The 20,519-nt window shown below is 47.6% G+C and overlaps 1 protein-coding gene across 1 annotated transcript in view; it reads right to left on the minus strand.

Annotated features, from left to right (window-relative positions):
• Positions 1-20,519, minus strand: part of SRRM4 (serine/arginine repetitive matrix 4) — a 169,437-nt gene that overhangs the window by 41,614 nt on the left and 107,304 nt on the right. The window lies entirely within an intron of this gene.

The raw sequence follows: 20,519 nt of genomic DNA on the forward strand, positions 1-20,519 counted from the left end.
CTCCGCGTGGGGGTGAGGCAGTCAGATCTGTGTGCCATCTTCAGCTCTCTCTTTCCCTCTGTCACAGAGACTTTCGAGGCCACACCTTCCAAACAGTGAAGCTACTGGATGGGAAGAGAGATGCCTGGATCACATCAGACTTTGCAGGACAGAAATAAGCCTTAGTTAGGTTAAGCCACTGAGGTTTAGGGGCTTTAGGCTATCCTGACTTAATCACAGGGAGGGGCTGGGAATCAGCATTTTACTTCCTTCCTCAAGACGTTTTCGGAGGCCAAAAGCAAAAGTGAAAGTGAAAGTGAAGTCCCGTCCGACTCTTTGCGACCCAATGGACTGTAGCCTACCAGGCTTCTCTGTCCATGGGATTTTCCAGGCACGAATACTGGAGTGGGTTACCATTTCCTTCTCCAGGGGATCTTCCCAACCCAGGGATCGAACCCGGGTCTCCCATATTGGAGGCAGGCGCTTTAACCTCTGAGCCACCAGGGAAGCCCCCCCAAAAATAAGGATCGAACCCAGGTCTCCTGCATGGCAGGCAGACTCTTTACCGACTGAGCTACGATTAGTTCAAACTCTCTTTTGCCATTTCTATCCCATTTTTCTATCTTATCTGTGTGTGGCACAGAGATACCTTAATTCAAACACTATCTTCACCATTTAGTAACTATAGAACCTTGGATTAGTCGCTCAATCTCTCTGAGTTGCAATTTACTCAGCTATAAAATAGAGGATAATATCAGTCCATATATCATTGAGTTGTAGTGAAGATAAAATAAGATAATATAAGCAAACGGGAAAGGCCTAAAATATGTCATTTCCATTTTCCTTTACTTCTCTGTGAACCAAGCCTCCTATCTGGTGTCCTTAGCAGGTGTGAGCTCACCCATTTGGGACAGCAGTTCCAATGAAGGCCTGAAGTTCTCCCCTCTGCCTCTGAGATGAGGTCCAAACTGCACAGGAAGATGACCTGTGTCCCACCTCCTTCTCTGAGTCCCAGAGAAGGAAAAGCAATTGCCTAGTTACTTAGTCTCTGAAGGGGCTGTCCCTCAAATCTCCTGGCTCCTAACCAGGAAGAGTCAGGAGTCTGAGAGCCACAGGTGGGTCTAGCAACATCCAGCCAGCACGCTTGCTGCACTCCCCGCCTGCCTGCCTGCAGATCCCAGGTCAAGCACTGATCGAAGGCACTAGCATCTCTCCTGCACCGAGCTTCTGCAGCCACCGCATCAAGATTGGCTTTATGGCTCAGGAGAAATGCATCTGATGAGCCCCCCTGCTCCTTGGGGCTGCCAGGAGCGCAGGCCGAGCCTGGTCAATATTGAAGGGAGGGCAGCAAAACACATCCATCTCCGTCAGCCGCTTATCAGTGTATCTGTAGAAGCAGAGCTAGGGGATGCTTCAAGCCCAGGAAAGATGGAGATTCTAGTGGGGTCTACCCAGCCCTCTCACTGTCAATTTCATGCTTCCAGAACTCCACTTTTCCCCCATGATGAGGGTTCCATTTCTATGTCTTTGTTCCCTCTGGTCTATCTGTGTGGAATGCTGTCCTGGCTCTTTTCAGACAACTCAAAGCTTGCAATTTCTGCCCAGCCTCCAGCAAGGTTTGCCTCTTGCCATTCTTGTCCTAGCTGAGGCTAACCTAAAATTCATCAGCTCTGATTCCCTGGGTGCCTGCAGTGTCTCCGGGCCAGTTTTAAGTGTGGGGATGTAGCGAACAAGACACAGGTGCTCCCAGAGATCATGGAGTTTGGATTATACATGGAAAAGCAGGTAATAAGTGCACAAGCAAGTAATAATATGGCTTATTCATCAGTAATAAATTATATAGAGAATAAATCAGTGTAAAGGGCCTAGAAAAGTGAGAGGGGTGACTGTTATTTCATACTGGGTAATCATGGAGGGAACTTCCCTGGTGGCTCATTGGTAAAGAGTCTGCTTGCCAAAGCAGGAGATGTGGGTTCAATCCCTGGTTTGGGAAGATCCCCTGGCATAGGAAATGGCAACTTGCTCCAGTATTCTTGCCTGGGAAATCCCATGGACAGAGGAACCTGGCAGGCTACAGTACAACGTGTCACAGAAGATTCAGACATGACTTAACAACAACAACAGCAAAATAATCATGGAGAGCCTTTCTTAGGAAGTAACAGGGTGGAGACTTGAAGGATCAGGGACTAACCTTGTAGTTTGTGTTGGCTTTAAAATGTGTTCACAAATTTTTGACATTCATATCATCAATTAGGGAGCCCAATTTCCCTCCCCTAGGGTACTGGATGGGCTCGTGACTCAAGTTGAATGAACCAAATGAAGTAAAAGTGATGTGTGACTTTCAAGACTAAGTCATGAAGGTAACTTCTGCTTCTTCCTCTTGGATTGATCACTTTGAGGGAAGTTGGCCGCCATGTAGTGAGGACACTCAAGCAGCCCTTTGGAGACATCCATGTGACAAAGAACCGAGACTTCCTGCCAACAGCCAGCACAACCAGCCGAGTGAGTGAACCACCTTGGAAGTGAGTCCTGCAGCCCCAGCAAGCTATCAGATGAGACAGCAGCCATGGCTAATGTCTGAGAGGTAGTAACCCAGTCACCAGCCAAACTTCTAACTCAAGGAAGCTGCAAAACTTCACTGCTAATTGTTGTTCCAAGTCACAAACATTTGGGGTAGTTTGTTGCTCAGCAATATGTAACTTCTACACACATATCTGTAAGCAGTATGTTCCAGGCAGAAGGAATATCAAGTTCAAAGACACTTGGCATACTCAAGAAACAGCAAGCAGGGGTAAGAGTGATAAGAGGAGAGATCAGAGATGAGGTCTTTATAGGTCATGGGAAAAACTTTGGTTTCCCTGTGGCTGAGATGGGTGATGCTCAGAAGGTTCACTCCCTGAGCTCAGGACACTCAAAGGAAGGGAGGGAAGGACAGAGACAGGGAGACCATTGCAATAGAGCAGGCCCAGAGCAGGGTGGCAGCAGCGGAGGTGATGAGATGTGATTAGATTCTGCTATAGTTTGAAAGCAGAACTAGCATCCTCGGCTGCTGGTTAAATGTGGGATAAACAATCAGCAACATTTGTTCAAGGAATAAATGAAAGGGCAAAGGCATTGACTAAAGAGAACATTCATCTGCTTCAAAAAATTATAAAGAGCTTTTTGAGATGCCTTGAGCTAATCCCTTCATGGTAAAAGTTGGTGGAAATAACGCAGCCAATATCTCTGTCTACTCAGATGGCTCAATCAATGCCTTTTCTATTATTCCTCATATTTCCCATTTTTTCACAGAAAAATGATCAGTGTGCTTATCAATGGATGTGTATTGCCGAAGAGAGTCTTGAGTTGGACACACATACAAGAATGCAATTTGGGGCTTTCTGGAGCATTACAGGAAACCAAGACACAAATATGTGCCTGAGGCAACCTTATCCTAGGCAGAAACTGAGAGTTGATGCGATGAGTTTGGCAGTGAATGACAAATAGTGCTGGCATTGGGCAGAAGGTATCAGTGACTTGTGCTAATAGAGGCATGGGTTATCTCCAGTGTGGGGAAAGTTGGGGGATGCTATTGCCAGGCACTGGGGGACGAGGCTAAGGGCAGGGACAATGCCTCATCCATTGCTGCCAGCAGCTTTGTTCAGAATTAGGGATGGGGAATCCCTGACAATGGTTAGATGAGTAGAGGTATAATGGAGTTGCTACAGTTTATAACTTGACACTCCCTGACATGGTAGCATTTTTTTTTTTTCCCAATAGCATTGGTCTCCCATTCCTGGTGTTGGGTACTTCACAAGGGATTACAAAACAAAGAATAGAATTAATTCTATCAGGTTGACAGGGAGTGGTGAGGGAAAGAAGAAAGGATTCCTTCCGCATATAAAATTAAAGATTTTTTCAATGTGTTCTAACACTTTGCCTCTTAGCTTTTTTCAAACTGAAAGAGACTCAGGGAGCATGTAGTCCAGGCTTTGCTAAACTTGGCACAGTTTCAGAGGCCCCCAAGGAGCTTTTGAAAATACAGATTCCTAGGTCCCATCATAGCCATAATAAATCAGACTGTCCAAGGATGAAAAGTGGGAACCTGTATCTTAAAGAAACATCCCAGGTAATTCTGTCTTCTACTGGGTCAATAAATCCAAAATGATCATCGGGATTAAAAAGCTCTGATTGATTTGGTCTCTGTCCTACTCTGCTGCTGCTGCTGCTGCTAAGTCGCTTCGGCCGTGTCTGACTCTGTGCAACCCCATGGACGGCAGCCCACCAGGCTCCGCCATCCCTGGGATTCTCCAGGCAAGAACACTGGAGCTGGTTGCCATTTCCTTCTCCAGTGCTGTCCTACTCTAGACCCCATTTTCTACCCCTCCATCTCTCCCTTACTCTGCTCCGGCCACATGGCCTTTTTGCTACTCTTCATGTGGAACAGGTCCCTTAAGCAGGGCCTTTGCTCTTTCTGTTCCCTCCGCCTGGTATGCTGTTCTTCCAGCTCCTTCCTTTCACTCAAATGTCACCTCCTCAGGGAAGCCCTCCCTGACTTCTCTAAGCAATCATGCTCTTCTTGTCACCTGCCTCCATCACAGTCTTGTTGTACCTTCCCTCCTCCAGAGTACTCATTACTATGAATATCTGAAATGACCATTTTCCAAGTTTATTTGGTAACTGTCTTCTGGATTAGAATGTGAGCTTCCTGAGAGTGGCAACTAGTCTCTTCTCACCACTGGGTCCCTAAGGATCTAGTGCATGGCATTGCGTGCCTTCCTGCTCAAGAAACATTTGTTGAATGAAGGAAGGAAGGAATTTACAAATAAATTCTGATGTCTGATCTCATGTGAGAACCATAGATCAGATGCAACTTCTCCTCACGTATAAATAAGCAGAGGTCCAGGGAGAAGGACCCATCTGAGGCCACAAAGCACTTCAGAGGACTCAGACCTCAGCCATGGCACCCCCACCCCCTTGGCCCCACCCATCTTCCTTCCTTGCTTCCAGCTTTACATCCTTGCAGGGCTTTAAGAAAAATCCTGTGTTCCATCGTTGCTGAGGAGTACTGGCAGCTGCCTTGTTTTTTACCACACGGCCCTTTGATGTTGCATTTAAAAAAAATACTTAAAAGAAGGTGAGATCTTCAGGGGACAGCTAAAACAGTGAAGTCAAGGGCTGGTGCACTCCGCTTCACAGAAGGAGGGAGGGAGCCGTGAGTGCTGAATTCCTCAAGGCCTCCCTGCTCAGGTTCCTGCTAATCAGCGACCTAGAGCTTAGATGTGGCTATCCGTAGTCATGGCAACCAGCAGATTCTCAGCCTCAGATAAGAGGGCTGAACTTTCTGCAAAAATCTCCTGAGCTGCCTCCCCCATCAAAGCTTGTGACTCCACCAAAGTGCTCACTCAGCCTGGTTGGGAGCCTCGAGTGCTAGTTTGAGTTAAACACTATTTGGGGAATCAGACACAAACAATGCTGGAGGGAAGTGAGAATCCCGGCCTCTACTTTTCTCTGTGCAGAATGAGGAAACTGAGGTCCCAAGAAACAAGGAGCACATGGAGACAGATGTTAGAACTCTGGGTTGAACTATGTGGCCTTTTGACTCCTAGTCCAGTGCTCTTTTCATGTCCTTTGTTTATTTGGCTGCATCAGGTCTTCGTTGTGGCACACAGGCTTCTATAATTGCGGCACACACACTTAGTTGCCACTTGGAATGTGGGATCTTAGTTCCCCTGGCTCACACACCCTGCATTGTAAGATGGACTTTCAACCACTGGACCAACAGGGAAATCCCTTTTCCACATCCTTTGATCATAATTACAGCAGGCATTTATCAAGCACCTACTCTGTACCAGATGCCAAGCTAAGCTTTTCTCATGCATTGTCTCATTTAAGCTTCCAAAGAAACCCAGGAGCAAGCATGGCCATGCCCACTCTCAGTTCAGTTCAGCTGCTCAGTCATGTCTGACTCTTTGCGACCCCATGGACTGCAGCACACCAGGCTTCTCTGTCTATCACCAAATCCCAGAGCTTGCTCAAACTCATGTTCATCGAGTCAGTGATGCCATCCAATCATCTCATCCTCTGTCGTCCCCTTCTCCTCCTGCCTTCAATCTTTCCTAGCATCAGGGTCTTTTCCAGTGAGTCAGTTCTTTGCATCAGGTGGCCAAAATATTGGAATTCAGCTTCAGCATGAGTCCTTCCAATGAATATTCAGGACTGATTTCCTTTAGGATTGACTGATTGGATCTCCTTGAAGTCCAAGGGACTCTCAAGAGTCTTCTCCAACAACACAGTTCAAAGGCAACAATTCTTTGGCGCTCAGCTTTCTTCACAGTCCAACTCTCACATCCATACACGACTACTGGAAAAACCACAGCTTTGACTAGATGGACCTTTGTTGGCAAAGTAATGTCTCTACTGTTTAATATGCTGTCTAGGTTGGTCACAGCTTTTCTTCTAAGGAGCAGGCATCTTTTAATTTCGTGGCCACAGTCACCATCTGCAGTGATTTGGGAGCCCAAGAAAATAAAGTCTGTCTCTGTTTCCATTGTTTCCCCATCTATTTGCCATAAAGTGATGGGACCGGATGCCATGATCTTAGTTTTCTGAACGCCCACTATACAGACAGAGAAACTGAGACCCAGAAACGGTAAATGGCAAGAGCACCAGCTGCCCTGCTTGTTTATGAGAATCAGCTGAGATAAAAAGGAGAGCAATCTGGAAAACACTCTGAAAACATAAGGAGATGATAAGTGGGGGCACAAGGTGAATCTTAGTAGTTTTCCTGTAAGACAGGGATTTGCTTCATGGGTTTGGAGAAGTAGATGTATCTTAAGGTTTGGCTTGCATCTTATATTCCACAAATAGAAATGGCATTTGGCCATTAGATTTAGGACATCCTTGACACTTATTTTCCCCGGCCCATCAATAGCTTCTCGCAGGGTGTAGAACACTTGCAAATCCAGTGTCTCAGTGGATGGTGACAGGCTCTTGGTAAGGTGCTCAGTTTGATGAACTTATCCCCATTACTCAGATGAAGACACTGAGACCTGGGGAGGCAAAGGCAGTTGCTTCCCATCCAAGGTTCATGCCCAGGTTCTTGTTCTATATTTGCCTCCAGAGTTGTGAATGACCTGCCCTTGTCTCTGCACTGAGCCAGAAACCTACCGCCTCCTTGTTTCAGTAGAGAAGGACGGTGCAAGACCCTCAGCTCATCCACCAGAGAGCCTGAGGCTTATCATGGGGCTAAGCTAGCTCCTGGGCAAGATGGATTTGGCTAATTTGTGCCTTGGCTCCTTCTTTGGTCTGGATCCTGTTACTATTCTGGCCTGAGGTCTTGGTACCAAGTCCCTTTCAAGGTTAATTAAGCCTCATTGGGGATAATTTGCAGGAGCTGTGACTCTTTTGAGTTTTGATCTCGCAGTTGGAAAAAAAGCACAGGAGCTTAGGGGAAGACCAGGGATTCCAGAGAACCACTGTGGGAGACACCACTTGGATGCCTAGGCCACAACGCTCAGCTTCAGGAACTGAATGAGAAAGCAAAGAAGCTTTATGAGGCTGGCATTTCCCTCATCATTTCATTCACTTATTCAGCAGCTGTTTACTGAACACCTACTTGGTATTAGATTTTAAGGACTCCAAAGTAACTAAGACTTATTTGCGTCCTCAAGGAGTTTCCAACCTGGAAGAGGAACATTGATTCCTCAGTTGGGGATTACAATGTGGTAATTCTCCAATGGAGAGAAGCTCAGAGGACCACAGAGAGAGCACCTAATCCAGCCTGGGGAGATGGCTGTGGAAAGTTTCCTAAAAGATGCATGGGAATTGGTCAGGTGCAAAGGCCAAGTACCGAGCCACAGCAACGGACTTCACAGAACTGCAGAGGAAGCTGTAAGTTGGAAGAGATAGCTGGGGTGGAGGACGGAAGAGTTGAGGATGACTTATTTCACTTAGCATAATGCCCTCAAGGTATATCCGTGTTGTTGCAAATGGCAGGGCTCCCTTCCTTTTTATGAATGAATTCCATTTTATCTATTAGATATATTAATAGATATGATATATGTAACATTGTCTTTATCCATTCATCTGGTGATGGAAACTTAGGTTGGTTCAATGCCTTGGCTACTGTAAATAATGCTGCAGTGAATGTGGGAGAGCAGAAACAATACAGGATCTGAGATCAGGAGGCAGACAGGGCTAGAGTCTTCAGGGCCATGGGGACAGCTGCTTCTCACGCCTTCCTGTGCATGTGAATTTGCTAGAAATGTCGAAGCTCAGGCCCTAGCACAGACCTACTGATTCAGCATCTGCATTCTATCAAGATCCCCAGGTGATGCTATTGCTCCATGGACCACACTTTGAGTAGCCAGGTTGCAGACTTGACAAAGGATTTGGACTTGATCCTGAGTCCAAGTCCAGCCCTCTAGCACTCTCTGTCCTCGGGTAATTGATGAGAATGGTTTAGTTCAGTTCTCAGGGCTGAGAGTGTGTGAACGTGTGTATGTGTGCATGGTAAACCCTGCTGTACATCTAAAATTATCCAGTTCCCAAGTTCAGGTCAAAAGATGAAAGAACCATATGGAGAAAAATCAGCTCAGCACTTCTTACCCAGCTCAGCTGAGCAGGTCAGGCCCCCAACCTGTCTGGGTTTTGAACTCTCATCACAGAGCACAGCCCCCTGCTGCCCCCCAATCCAGCCCTAGTCTACCCTATCACTTCTCCTTTCACAGGCTGGCCTGTCAATTGCCTACTTGCCTAGTGAGGGTTCAAAGTGCTGAGAGGGGGATTGGATTGGTTTCTTGGGGTCTGTCTGAAATGCAGGCGCCCCAAACTTGGGAACTGGCTGAATTCCAAAATGTTGTTTCTCACTTGAACACATTGTAGAGGGTTACTTGGTGATGCTGGGCAAGTGCAGAGGTCCTGCAGCTCTACTGACCTGGGTTCAAACCTTGGTTCTACCAGGCTGTGTCACCATGGGCAAGGCAAACACCTCTTGCTCTGGCCCAGGGCACCTTCAAGACCTTTCCATCAGCTGAAACTGCAAACAGGGTTTGCATTGCTCCAGGGAGGGTGAATTGCTGATTAGAGATTCTTGCCCTGGGAGTGACTGTGCTAGGTGAGTCCCTTTAGGGAATCATTATGCCTACTGCTAGAGAAAGCACCAAGCAAGCAAGATCTGCTGAGAAGAGGGCAGAAGTCCTCAGCCTAATAGGAAACCTTCAGCCTGGAGCAGGAGGAGCCTTTGTTCAACAGCTGAGAGAGTAAAAATGTCCCAGAGGTGCTGTCTGGGACTGTTTCCTTTTTCTTCATCCAGCCACTGATTCAACAAATATTTACTGAGCACCTACTATGTATAAGGCATGTTCTAGGCACTGGACACACACACAGAGAATAAGACAGAAAAAAATCTCTGCCTGGTAGAGTTTGCATTCTCCTGGCATGGGCAGAGGGAGGAGGAGCGTAGAAAATAAGCAGAAAGAAGTGGTAACTTTGGAGAGTATTTGAAGACAATGAGAGCTATTAAAAAAAAAAAAATGGAGCAGAATAAGGGAAACCAGAAATGCTACTACCAGGAGAGGGCTGTGGTTTTAAAACAGAAAATTTCATGGAGAAGGGGACATTTGAGCAAGACTTGAAGATGATGAGGGAGTGAGCCTGGAAAAGATCAAAATGGGCAGAGGGCACAGCCATTGCCAAGACCCTGAGATTGCAATACACTACCCGCACTGAGGCTGGAAGTGAGTGAGCAAAGGGAACATGGGTAAGGGGTGAGGAGGCCTCAGATCATGGTCTGCTGGGCTATTGCTAGGACTTGGCTTTTTCTCTGAGGTGACTTGCCATTGGAGGGTTCTAAGCAGAAAAGCGATATAATCTGACTTAGGTTTTAAAGGATCTCTCTAGCAGCTTGCTAAGCAAGGATGACCAGGGAGCTGGGATAAATGCAGGAAGACCTGTGGGGAGATTATTGCAACAACCCACATGAGAGGAGATGAGAGCCAGGATCAGTGTTATCAATGCGGTAGTGGTGAGAAGCTGTTGGATTCCGGACACATATTGAAGCTGGAATCAAGTAGGACACGACTGAGCACGCATGCACACAACCAAGTCTGCTTCTGGGCGACTCCAAGGGTTTTGGTCTGAGCCACGAGGAGGATGACGCTGTGGACAGCTGGGTGGGGACAGCTGCAGGCCAGGGGTGTTCTGTAAGGGCGCCCCAGAGCTCAGTTCCGGACACGTCAACTCTGAGATGCTGATTAGACAGCCTATGTGGCAACGGCAGGTGGGCAATTGGGTGCATGAGACTGGAGTTCAGAGAAGACATCAGTGCTGGGTAAACACCCTTGAATGATGGTAGCATGTAGATGGTGTTGAAAGCCAGCAGACTGGACCTTCTGGGAGCAGCTAGCTAGAGTGAGGTGGGAAACTGAGGACACAGGTGAGCTCTGAGAGTGTTGTACTGGCGGGGTTTCAGAATAAGAAGAAGTGACCCAGCCTGGCAGACTGACTCTTAAAATATATTCATAAGCTGTCTGATTCCTCCAATATATTCCTTTAGGTGCAATGATTCATTTATTGTTTATGCATGCATTCGTGTATTTCTTCATTAGCTATTCATATATTCACTGATTTATTTCACTCATCTGCTAAGCATCACTTTACTTCTGGTGGAGGGTCATTTCAAGATGATCCAGACACGATTCTTTCCCTCAGGGAGCTCACAGTTTCAGAGGAAGTCATGGGGCAGGTACATAAGAAACTCTCGTGTTGGGTGAAAGTGACCCGAGAGAGAAGTCTTAAGTAGAGGGAGGTGGCATCTGTGCCTGCAGGAAACAAGATGGCACAGAGCGGGCGAGCTGCTTGTTTGGGGAGGGCTGCCCGTGCACGGTGCCAGGATCCTCACACTGACTCTGCCTAGGCACTCTCCCTGGGCAAGTCTCTTCCCCTCTCTGGTGAAATCACAACTTGTCGGCCCCTCACGGGATGGCCTTGAGGATGAAATGGCATAGTGCGTGCTCAGCACTTAGTTTCCGGCATGGGGCGGCACTTTTTACCAGCGAGTGATCACACTGTTCTCGAGCCTCACTGCTGATTCTCATCCTCTTTTCCCAAACAGCCCTAGACAGGATTCTTGGAAAGGGAAGAACAGGGAGCTCAGGGGAGCCCCTGAGTGTCCCTGGAGACCCTCCTTGCGCTGGGGCATTCCCTGCTGGGTCCTGGCTCTTCTCTCTCAGAAGCCCAGGAGTGAATTGATGTCTCCCTGTCCTCCTGGGACAACCAGCTGGACACTAGCTGGAACCACAGAGGTGGAGGTGGCAATGGGGGCAGCATCTGAGAGTGTGGTGCGGTCTGGACTTTGTGTTCCTACAGACACACATGACACACCTATCCCCACTTCCTGGGGCTGAGGTTTGGTAGAAAATTCATAACAAGCAGAGAGTACGCTGCCGCTAAAATCTGTAGAGAGGACAGAACAGACAAGCCACAAATCTTGCAGGCAGTGAGCTCCTGAGGTCTGGGCATGTTAGTTTTAAAATAACACAGCAGAGAAGTGAGATAAAGAGCTTCAGTGGGGGAAGCTGTCAGACATCTCGCCTTACACTGTTGAAACTATCCGAGGGGCCCCATCTCTCCTCCTGGGTTACAGAAACAGAGACTGCAGACCGGGGGCAGTGACTGTGCTGCTAGACCGCAGAGCCAGAACTTGGCAGAGCTAAGCCAGTTTTTGGAACTTTACCCAGGAGAAGCTGGGGTCCAGAGGGGGGGACCAGCAGTACACTCAAGGACACTTGGTGAGTTAGGGGCTGAGCAGGGACCACCAATCAGTCCTTTGGTAGCTGTAGTGAGAGCTCTTGGTCAGATCTTAGATGGTGAGTGGGTTCGCTGCAAATATCTCATGAGCACCCCTTCCAAGAAGGTTATGTCCACCCTTGAGGGGTGGCAGGGCATCCCACAGCCAACGACTGGCTTAGGAGTACAAACAACCATCTCCCTTGCAGCAAGGCAATGCTATTCACACCCAGAGCTCCCTGTGGGATCAGGCTAAGGCTAGATTCCAGCTGAAACCACACCTTGCCTTAGTGTTCTGTGCTGCCCTAGCTTCCTTCCTCACTCCTTTTCTTCTAAAAGTATACCGTCAATAAGTCGGTGCATCTAAATCACTGTCTCAGGCTTAATACCCTGTGCATTCCATCAAAGGCAGACCCAGACCATATATTCCTCTGCTGCTGCTGCTAAGTAGCTTCAGTTGTGTCTGACTCTGTGTGATCCCAGAGATGGCAGCCTACCAGGCTCCCCTGTCCCTGGGATTCTCCAGGCAAGAACACTTGAGTGGGGTGCCATTTCCTTCTCCAATGCATGAAAGTGAAAAGTGAAAGTGAAGTCACTTAGTCATGTCCGACTCTTCATGACCCCACGGACTGCACCCTACCAGGCTCCTCCGCCCATAGGATTTTCCAAGCAAGAGTACTGGAGTGGGTTTCCATTGCCTTCTCCGATGTATTCCTCTAACAAACTACTAAATAAATACAAAACAATAGTTAAGTACTACATTATTTGGAGTCAAAGGGACATGGGTTTGAAGCTCTGCTTTGCTGCTCCTAGGCTGTGTTGACCCAGAGGACGTGACTTAGTATTATCAAACCATAGTTTTCCCAACTGAGGATGGCAAATGTTCATGGGTATGTTAATATTATCTGTCTCCTTAGACTGTTGTAAAAACGTAGCACGTGTAAAACGTAGCATGTTTTCTGGACACATAACAAAGGCTCAACATATGTTATTTGATGAACATGTTGGTGATGATAGTGATGATGACGATGATGGTGGCAGAATTAATGGACAGGTTGGTCCATTGCAACTCCACCAATCAACAGAAAGTTCTTTTTTTTTTTTCTTTTACTTTATTTTACTTTACAATACTGTATTGGTTTTGCCATACATCAACATGAATCCGCCACAAGAGTACACGTGTTCCCCATCCTGAATCCCCCTCCCCCCCAACCTCCCTCCCCATACCATCTCTCTGGGCCATCCCAGTGCACCAGCCCCAAGCATCCTGCATCCTGCATCGAACCTAGACTGGTGATTCATTTCTTATATGATATTATACATGTTTCAGTGCCATTCTCCCAAATCATCCCACCCTCTCCCTCTCCCACAGAGTTCAAAAGACTGTTCTATACATCTGTGTCTCTTTTGCTGTCTCACATACAGGGTTATCGTTACCATCTTTCTAAATTCCATATGGATGTGTTAGTATATTGTATTGGTGTTTTTCTTTCTGGCTTACTTCTCTCTGTATAATAGGCTCCAGTTTCATCCATCTCATCAGAACTGATTCAAATGTATTCTTTTTAATGGCTGAGTAATACTCCATTGTGTATATGTACCACAGCTTTCTTATCCATTCATCTGCTGATGGACATCTAGGTTGCTTCCATGTCCTGGCTATTATAAACAGTGCTGCGATGAACATTGGGGTACTCGTGTCTCTTTCAATTCTGGTTTCCTCGGTGTGTATGCCCAGCAGTGGGATTGCTGGGTCATAAGGCAGTTCTATTTCCAGTTTTTTAAGGAATCTCCACACTGTTCTCCATAGTGGCTGTACTAGTCTGCATTCCCACCAACAGTGTAAGAGGGTTCCCTTTTCTCCACACCCTCTCCAGCATTTATTGCTTGCAGACTTTTGGATCGCAGCCATTCTGACTGGTGTGAAATGGTACCTCATTGTGGTTTTGATTTGCATTTCAGAAAGTTCTTAGAAGACTCCGCCTCTGAAGCTCCCGCACCAATCATCAGCAAGTTCTCACATCACACCCTTCCCATTTATTCTCCTTTAATTCCAGTGGTCATGTATGGATGTGAGAGTTGGACTATAAAGAAAGCTGAGCGCCGAAGAATTGATGCTTTTGAACTGTGGTGTTGAGAAGATTCTTGAGAGTCTCTTGGATTGCAAGGAGATCCAACCAGTCCATCCCAGAGAAAAGCAGTCCTGAATATTCATTGGAAGGAGTGAGGCTGAAGCTGAAGCTCCAATACTTTGGCCACCTGATGTGAAGAACTGACTCATTGGAAAAGACCCTGATGATGGGAAAGACTGAGGTCAGAAGGAGAAGGGGATGACAGAGGACGAGATGGCTGGATGGCATCAGTGACTCGATGGACATGAGTTTGAGTAAGCTCTGGGAGTTGTGATGGACAGGGAAGCCTGGCGTGCTGCAGTCCATGGGGTCACAAAGAGTCGGACACAGCTGGGTGACTGAACTAAGCTTGTCCCACAGGCCCCTCCTTTGCTATTAATCATTCTTTTTTGACAGGATTTCCTGTGGGAGAGAGGGATCCCTGAGAGACCAGCCTTCTGACCTTGCCTGGAAGTGACCGTTTCTGAATGCCAGCCCAGGCATCCAGCTGTGCTACCTGTAAGAGATGGCTCTTCCACAGTAGTTCTGATTAAGGAGTTGATGAGAAAGGTCTGTCTCTCCACTGGGATTTTTACCTGCCTTTTAAAAGTCAAACCCATTGCTGCCAGATTGCGAGTTTATTAGGAAACTTTATCTTTATTAGGCAGTCAGCTTCTAGATTATCTCCCTTCAACCCTGATGGGTTCCCTAAGCCCTAAGAGTGCTTGGGGCAGGAACAGACTAGGAGATATCGGGATAGCCCTAGCACGTGGGCAGAAGTCTTCTTCAGCTCTGTGGTTTCTCTGTAGAGCACAGACAGTGCCTAAACAACCAGGAACCTCAAGGAGCCTTAGAACCAGGCAGACTGCAGCTTGAAAGCTGGTTTTGCTGTTTTCAAGCTGTGATCTTGGACGAGTCACTTCATCTCTCTTCTGCAGAATGGGGTTAATGGTAGTGACCAGCTCATAGAGGTGATGCACGTAAGTGCTTCACACCATTCCTGGTGCAGAGTAAGCGCTTAATCAATGCTAGCTGTCATTGTAATTGTAATTATTCATTGTAAATAGTCTTTGGGGCAGAGTCTCTCAACTTGGATGTCTGCTCAAGCTGATCCCTCTGCCCGCAATGCCCTCTCATCACTTCTCTGCCAGGAAAAGCCTCACTCAGCCGTCAAGGCTCAGCTCAGCTGTTCCTGAACAATGCCCGCGCCACCCCGCACCCCCTGCTCCCCGCCACTGCCCACTTCCTCATTGGAATAATTCTGCATTCTCCTTGCTCCATGATATTGCAGCATAACTTTGACCAAGATCCCTCCTCTATTTAAGACTTAGTTTTTTCATTTAAAAAATGGGAACGGGACTTCCCAGTGGTCCAGTGGCTAAGACTCTGTGCTCCCAATGCTGGAGACCTGGGTTCGATCCCTGGTCAGGGAACTAGAACCCACATGCCACAACTAAAGATCTTGACTGCTGCATACAACTAAGACCTGGCACAGCCAAGTAAATGGCTATTTAAAAGGCGGATAATGCCTTATGTATTGGGGTAGCTGTAGGAAATATATAGTCATTAGGCTAAGCATAATGTCTATTATAATTATAATTTCAGTTAGCTTGAAAGAGACTTGGTAGCTCCCATCAGAGAAAGAACTTCTGCTTGGTGGGGAGACTTGTGGATTATTCTTTCACAGTCATCTTTGAGGTGTATATGGCTTCCAACCTGCCTGACCCTGGAAACAGGGGACTGGCCTCAGTGACCTCTGAAAAGTTTGTCCAATTCAAAGATTTTTGTAAGTCAGATTTTCCTCTGCATCTAAGTCATCCCCATCTCTTTGTCTCTTTCTAAACACATTGGGGGTGGCACAGAAGGGACCCACTTGGCCCAGTCGTCCCCAATTTAAGGGTGAGGTTGTCACCTCTAAACACAGCTTCTGAGTTTCTAGGCAGGAGCATAAGTAGACCAACTTCAACTCTCTGTGTTACAGTAAAAGGGCCACATGTTTACTGAGCACCTATCACGTGACAACACCTCACCAGATATTTAAATCCCATTATTTCATTTAAGTTTCATAATAAACCCTTGAGGCGGGTATTGAAAGGGTTGTTTTTAGATGAGAAAAACAGCCTCAGAGAGGTGTAGTAACTTGCCTAAGGACACACAGCAGCGAATGACTAAGCCCGGAACTCTCAGCCCGGTCTTTGGTATCACTAAGCCTCTTTCCACTGCAGTCATGTCCCCGCCTCCGCCTCATGGGCATTCTGTCTTCCTATTTGCTCGTCTGCACCCGGTCGCCTGGTTGCTGTCTGCACAGTCTATTGACAGAGACACTCAATCAATCAGCCAGCTTGCTCCGACAGCTAAAAAACACCCCATCGACTAATTTTCCCTCCAGCGCCTTTCCACGGACCATGAAACCTCGCTAATTTGGAATTTGCAATGATTTCTGACACAGAATCTGCATTTCTCATTCTGGTAAAAAAAAAAAAGAAAAATCTGAATGAAATGTTATCCTATGGAACCCTGAGGACTTCTGAGCAAGGCCCTGGCAGCCAAGAAGCCCTTTTCCACCCCTCTTCTCTTCGTTCCTTCTCCTGGTTTCTTCTACTTGCTTCCATTTCTAGGTTGGGTGATAACTGATGACGCCATTATAAATGCTAATACTACTACTAATAATAGCAGATATTCATGGAGTGTTAGCTATCTCCCAGCACTGTTCTAAGTGCTGCATCTGTTTACCTGATAATCCTTGCCACAATTATTTGAGGCTGGTACAATGATCATCCCCATTTTACCAATGAAGAAACCAAGGCAAGAGGAGATCCCAGTTATAGGTGGTGGAGATGGAATTTGAACCCAGGCAGTCTGCCTCCAGAATCACTGTGGTTGGTGACTGCAGGCATGAAATTAGAAGACACTTGCTTCCTGGAAGGAAAGTCGTAACAAACCTAGACTGCATATTAAAAAGCAAAGACATCACTTTGCCAACAAAGGTCCATATAGTCAAAGCTATGGTCTTTCCAGTAGTCATGTATGGATATGAGAGTTGGACCATAAAGAAAGCTGAGTGCCAAAGAACTGATGCTTTTGAATTGTGCTGGAGAAGACTCTTGAGAGTCCCTTGGACAGCAAGGAGATCAAACGAGTCACTCCTAAAGGAAATCAACCCTGAATATTCATTGGAAGGATGAATTGAAGGATAAACCTGAAGCTCCAATACTTTGGCCACCTGATGTGAAGAGCCAACTCACTGGAAAAGACCCTGATGCTGGGAATGGTTGAAAGCAAAAGGAGAAGAGGGCGGCAGAGGATGAGATGCTTAGATAGCATCACTGACTCAATGGACACGAACTTGAGCAGACTCAGGGAGATAGTGGAGAAGAGGGAAGCCTGGTGCATAGAGGAGGACAGGGAAGCCTAGTGTACTGCAGTCCATGGGGTCACAAAGAGTTGGACACAACTTAGCAAATGAACAAAAACAACAGTCTGCCTCCAGAACCCATGGTTGTCACCTCTCCACCACTGTTTCTAGGGCTGAACACTATGGGGGGCCACTTGGGGACACCACATTACCCCAGTAGTGCCTCCTGCTTTGGGCCTCTGAAAGCACCATTCAATGATGCAAGAAAACTTCATGTCCTTCTATAGCTGTGTGATAGGTATACAGAGCCAGGGACTGGAAGTCAGTGAGAAAGCTGCCTCCTGACTGTGTCCCTGTGGCCTTCACCAAGTGAGAGGCACACAGCCTTCAAAAGAAACTGGTGGTGAGGAGTTTGAGAAGGATCCTTCCTGGGCTCAGAATCCTGTTTTAGAGTACTGATTGCTCTTAGGGGCCAACCATCTAACCGAAACCCCGGTTTCTTTCTATAGATATTTCACTCTATGTTGATTGAGATGCAAAACACAACTGGAAGGCTGTGTGCCGTCCCCTGCCCCTTTCCTGTGTAAAGGTCCCTTGGCATCCTTTTGCATAAGCCAAGAGTGGACTTGCCTTTGTGGATTTGAAGTTAAGCGTCCTTTTTTTTCAGGTGGCCTCAGACTTCCTGGGCCCAGAGCCAGGCTGACAGTGCAGCTGCCCAGAACATTCTGTGTGTCCACCATGGCCTTGGTTCTGCACCAGAGGGCAGAAGAGCAGCTGGGGCAACTAGATGCCCCGCAGGGACCCACCCGGGAGGGTTGGCCACACAGGGATGCAGGGGGCAGGCATCGCAAGTCGGGAGTACAGTGCAAATAAGACGTGGAATTGAGAATCATTTTTTTAGTCTGGAAGAGCCCTACTGCACTCTTGTGACAGACTGTGCATGTCACAAAATGCATGACCTCACTGAATCCCTATCAGAGCCCTGTGGTTTAGGCACTGTTAAGCTTCCCATTTTACAGGTGGGGGAATCTAGGCACAGAGACGTGAATTCCAGAAAAGCTGGACCCAGGTTTTCTCAATGTCAAGATGAATCATGTGGCAGCTCAGATACGTCCAGGGTGACCAGAGAATTCACTGTCCAAACTGGGACACCTGGAATCAAAAGGGACAGAGAGTAGATACCCAGGATCATCCTGGCCTATCTCCCTCTTCTGACCTTGAGACTTCAGTCCAACTGTTTCTTCTGCCTCTCACCCTGGAAGTCCCACAGGCACCTGAGACTTACCTGTCCAAACTTCAACGCATCATCACCCCCACAACCTGTCCTCCAGCTCCACCTTCTACCTTCTTACGCAGGCGGCAACCCACCATCCCCCCGGCCCCCCTCTTGCTCTCACTCTCATATCCAGCCTATCAGCAGATCTTGACCATTTTGACTTCAAAGCATCTCAGCATTTGTCTCCTCTCCAAAGTCCTTGCTGTGGGTATCAAGGGCCTTCAAGGTCCATAGCCCCGGCTGACCTCTCCAGGTGTGTTGTTCTCTGCTCCTTTCTCACTCACTGTGCTCGACACATCTGACATCCTTGCAGGGCCCTGAGCAGTCCTAGCATCTAGATACAGCAGAGCATGAGACTTAAGGGCATGGCCTGGCACCAGATTACCGCGTTCAAACGCTTGTCCTGCACTTTGTGACCTTGGGTAATTGCCTTCACCACTCTGGGCCTCAGAGCTTCATCTGTAAGATGTGGATAGTAACAGTACCTGTCTCACAGAGTCATTTCAGGGATTAACAGTTAATACATGTAAAGCTCTTGGAACAGTGCTTATTTCTTACTAATTAAGAAATGGCATCACTCACTTTGGCTCCTTCAACCTGAGTACCTCCTATCCATTTTTTACAGATTTCAACTTAGAATGCCACCTCCTCCAGGAAGCCATTCCTGACTACTTAGACCAGTTACATCCCTTCTCTATGTTCACAATATACTTATCTGCTTGATTTTCTCTTCCCCTACCCTGGACCATGAAGCCTTTGAGGCAGAGCCTGAGTCTTTTCTAGCATTGTGTCCTTAGCACCTGGAAGGTGCCAAATCCCTGGTGTCTTCAGTAAATATTGGCTGGATGGGAGAACTGATTGGATAAACAGCCTAATCAAGCCAGCGAGGGACAGGTTAACTGAGGGGACAGACAGTGGATGGCAGTGTGTCTCATTGTCAATGTGGGTACAGATACCATTTGGGACAGTTCCCAAGTCCCAGGACACTGGCATTTGTAATAGAGATTTCTCCAAGATGAGCAGGTACTTAAGGGCAGTTGGTCTCCCCTGAGGGTACTGCATGCAGAAAAGGAGCGAGGCTCTCCCCAGCTTTCCTGCTATAAATGCCTTGCTGTTCACCTCCCCACCTTCCAGACCACTAGCTCCTCAGCTCCAAGGGGCAGAGGACAAACTGGATCCCTCTGCTCAGTGTTCAGAAGCCCCCACTCCCACTGACCTCACCTCCAGGTATTCCCCTTCCTCACCAGTTAGACTCTCTGAACCCAGGGGCCTGGCTTCCTGTCTCAGCTTTGCCAGATACTTGTAATGTGGTCTTGGGCAAACAAATTCACCTCTCTGTGCCTAGATTCCCCTACGTGTAAAATGGAAAGCTTAACAGTGCCTACATCACAGGGCTGAGATGAAGATTCAGTGAGGTCATGCATTTTGTGACACACGGTCTGTCATAAGACTGCAGAAGGGCTTTTCCTGAATTGAAAAAAAATGATTCTAAATTCCATGTCTTGTTTGCACTGTTCTCCCCACTTGCAATGCCTGCCCCCTGCATCCCTGTGTGGCCAACCCTCCCGGGTGGGTCCCTGCTGTGCATCTAGATGCCCCAGCTGCTCTTCTGCCCTCTGGTGCAGACCCAAGGCCACAGTGGACACCCAGAATATTCTGGGCAGCTGCACTGTCAGCCTGGCTCTGGGCCCAGTAAGTCTGAGCCCTTTTCTGAAGAATCAGCTGACCGGCAAATGCCCCTGGCTGACTTGGGAGTGGGACCATTTCCTTATATGCAGCCCTAGTGATATGATCCCAGCCTGCTTGGTAGGCAGGTGGGGTGGGAGGCTGAGAAGGAAGGAGCCACTATTTTGTGGGCATCTGGAGCCTAATCCTGCTGGGGAACCCTGGGAACCAGTGTAGACACACAACTCCAAGTACTTTCATCTGAGGCACCTGGAGAATTTACCCTTCAACTCCCATCAGTCCTGACTGAAGGCTGCTCCCCAGAGGCATTAACTTCTGCCCAGTGTCTCGGCACAGCGGGCTT

The sequence above is a fragment of the Capricornis sumatraensis genome, chromosome 17 (assembly GCF_032405125.1).
Source record: "Capricornis sumatraensis isolate serow.1 chromosome 17, serow.2, whole genome shotgun sequence".
NCBI classification, from domain to species: domain Eukaryota; kingdom Metazoa; phylum Chordata; class Mammalia; order Artiodactyla; family Bovidae; genus Capricornis; species Capricornis sumatraensis.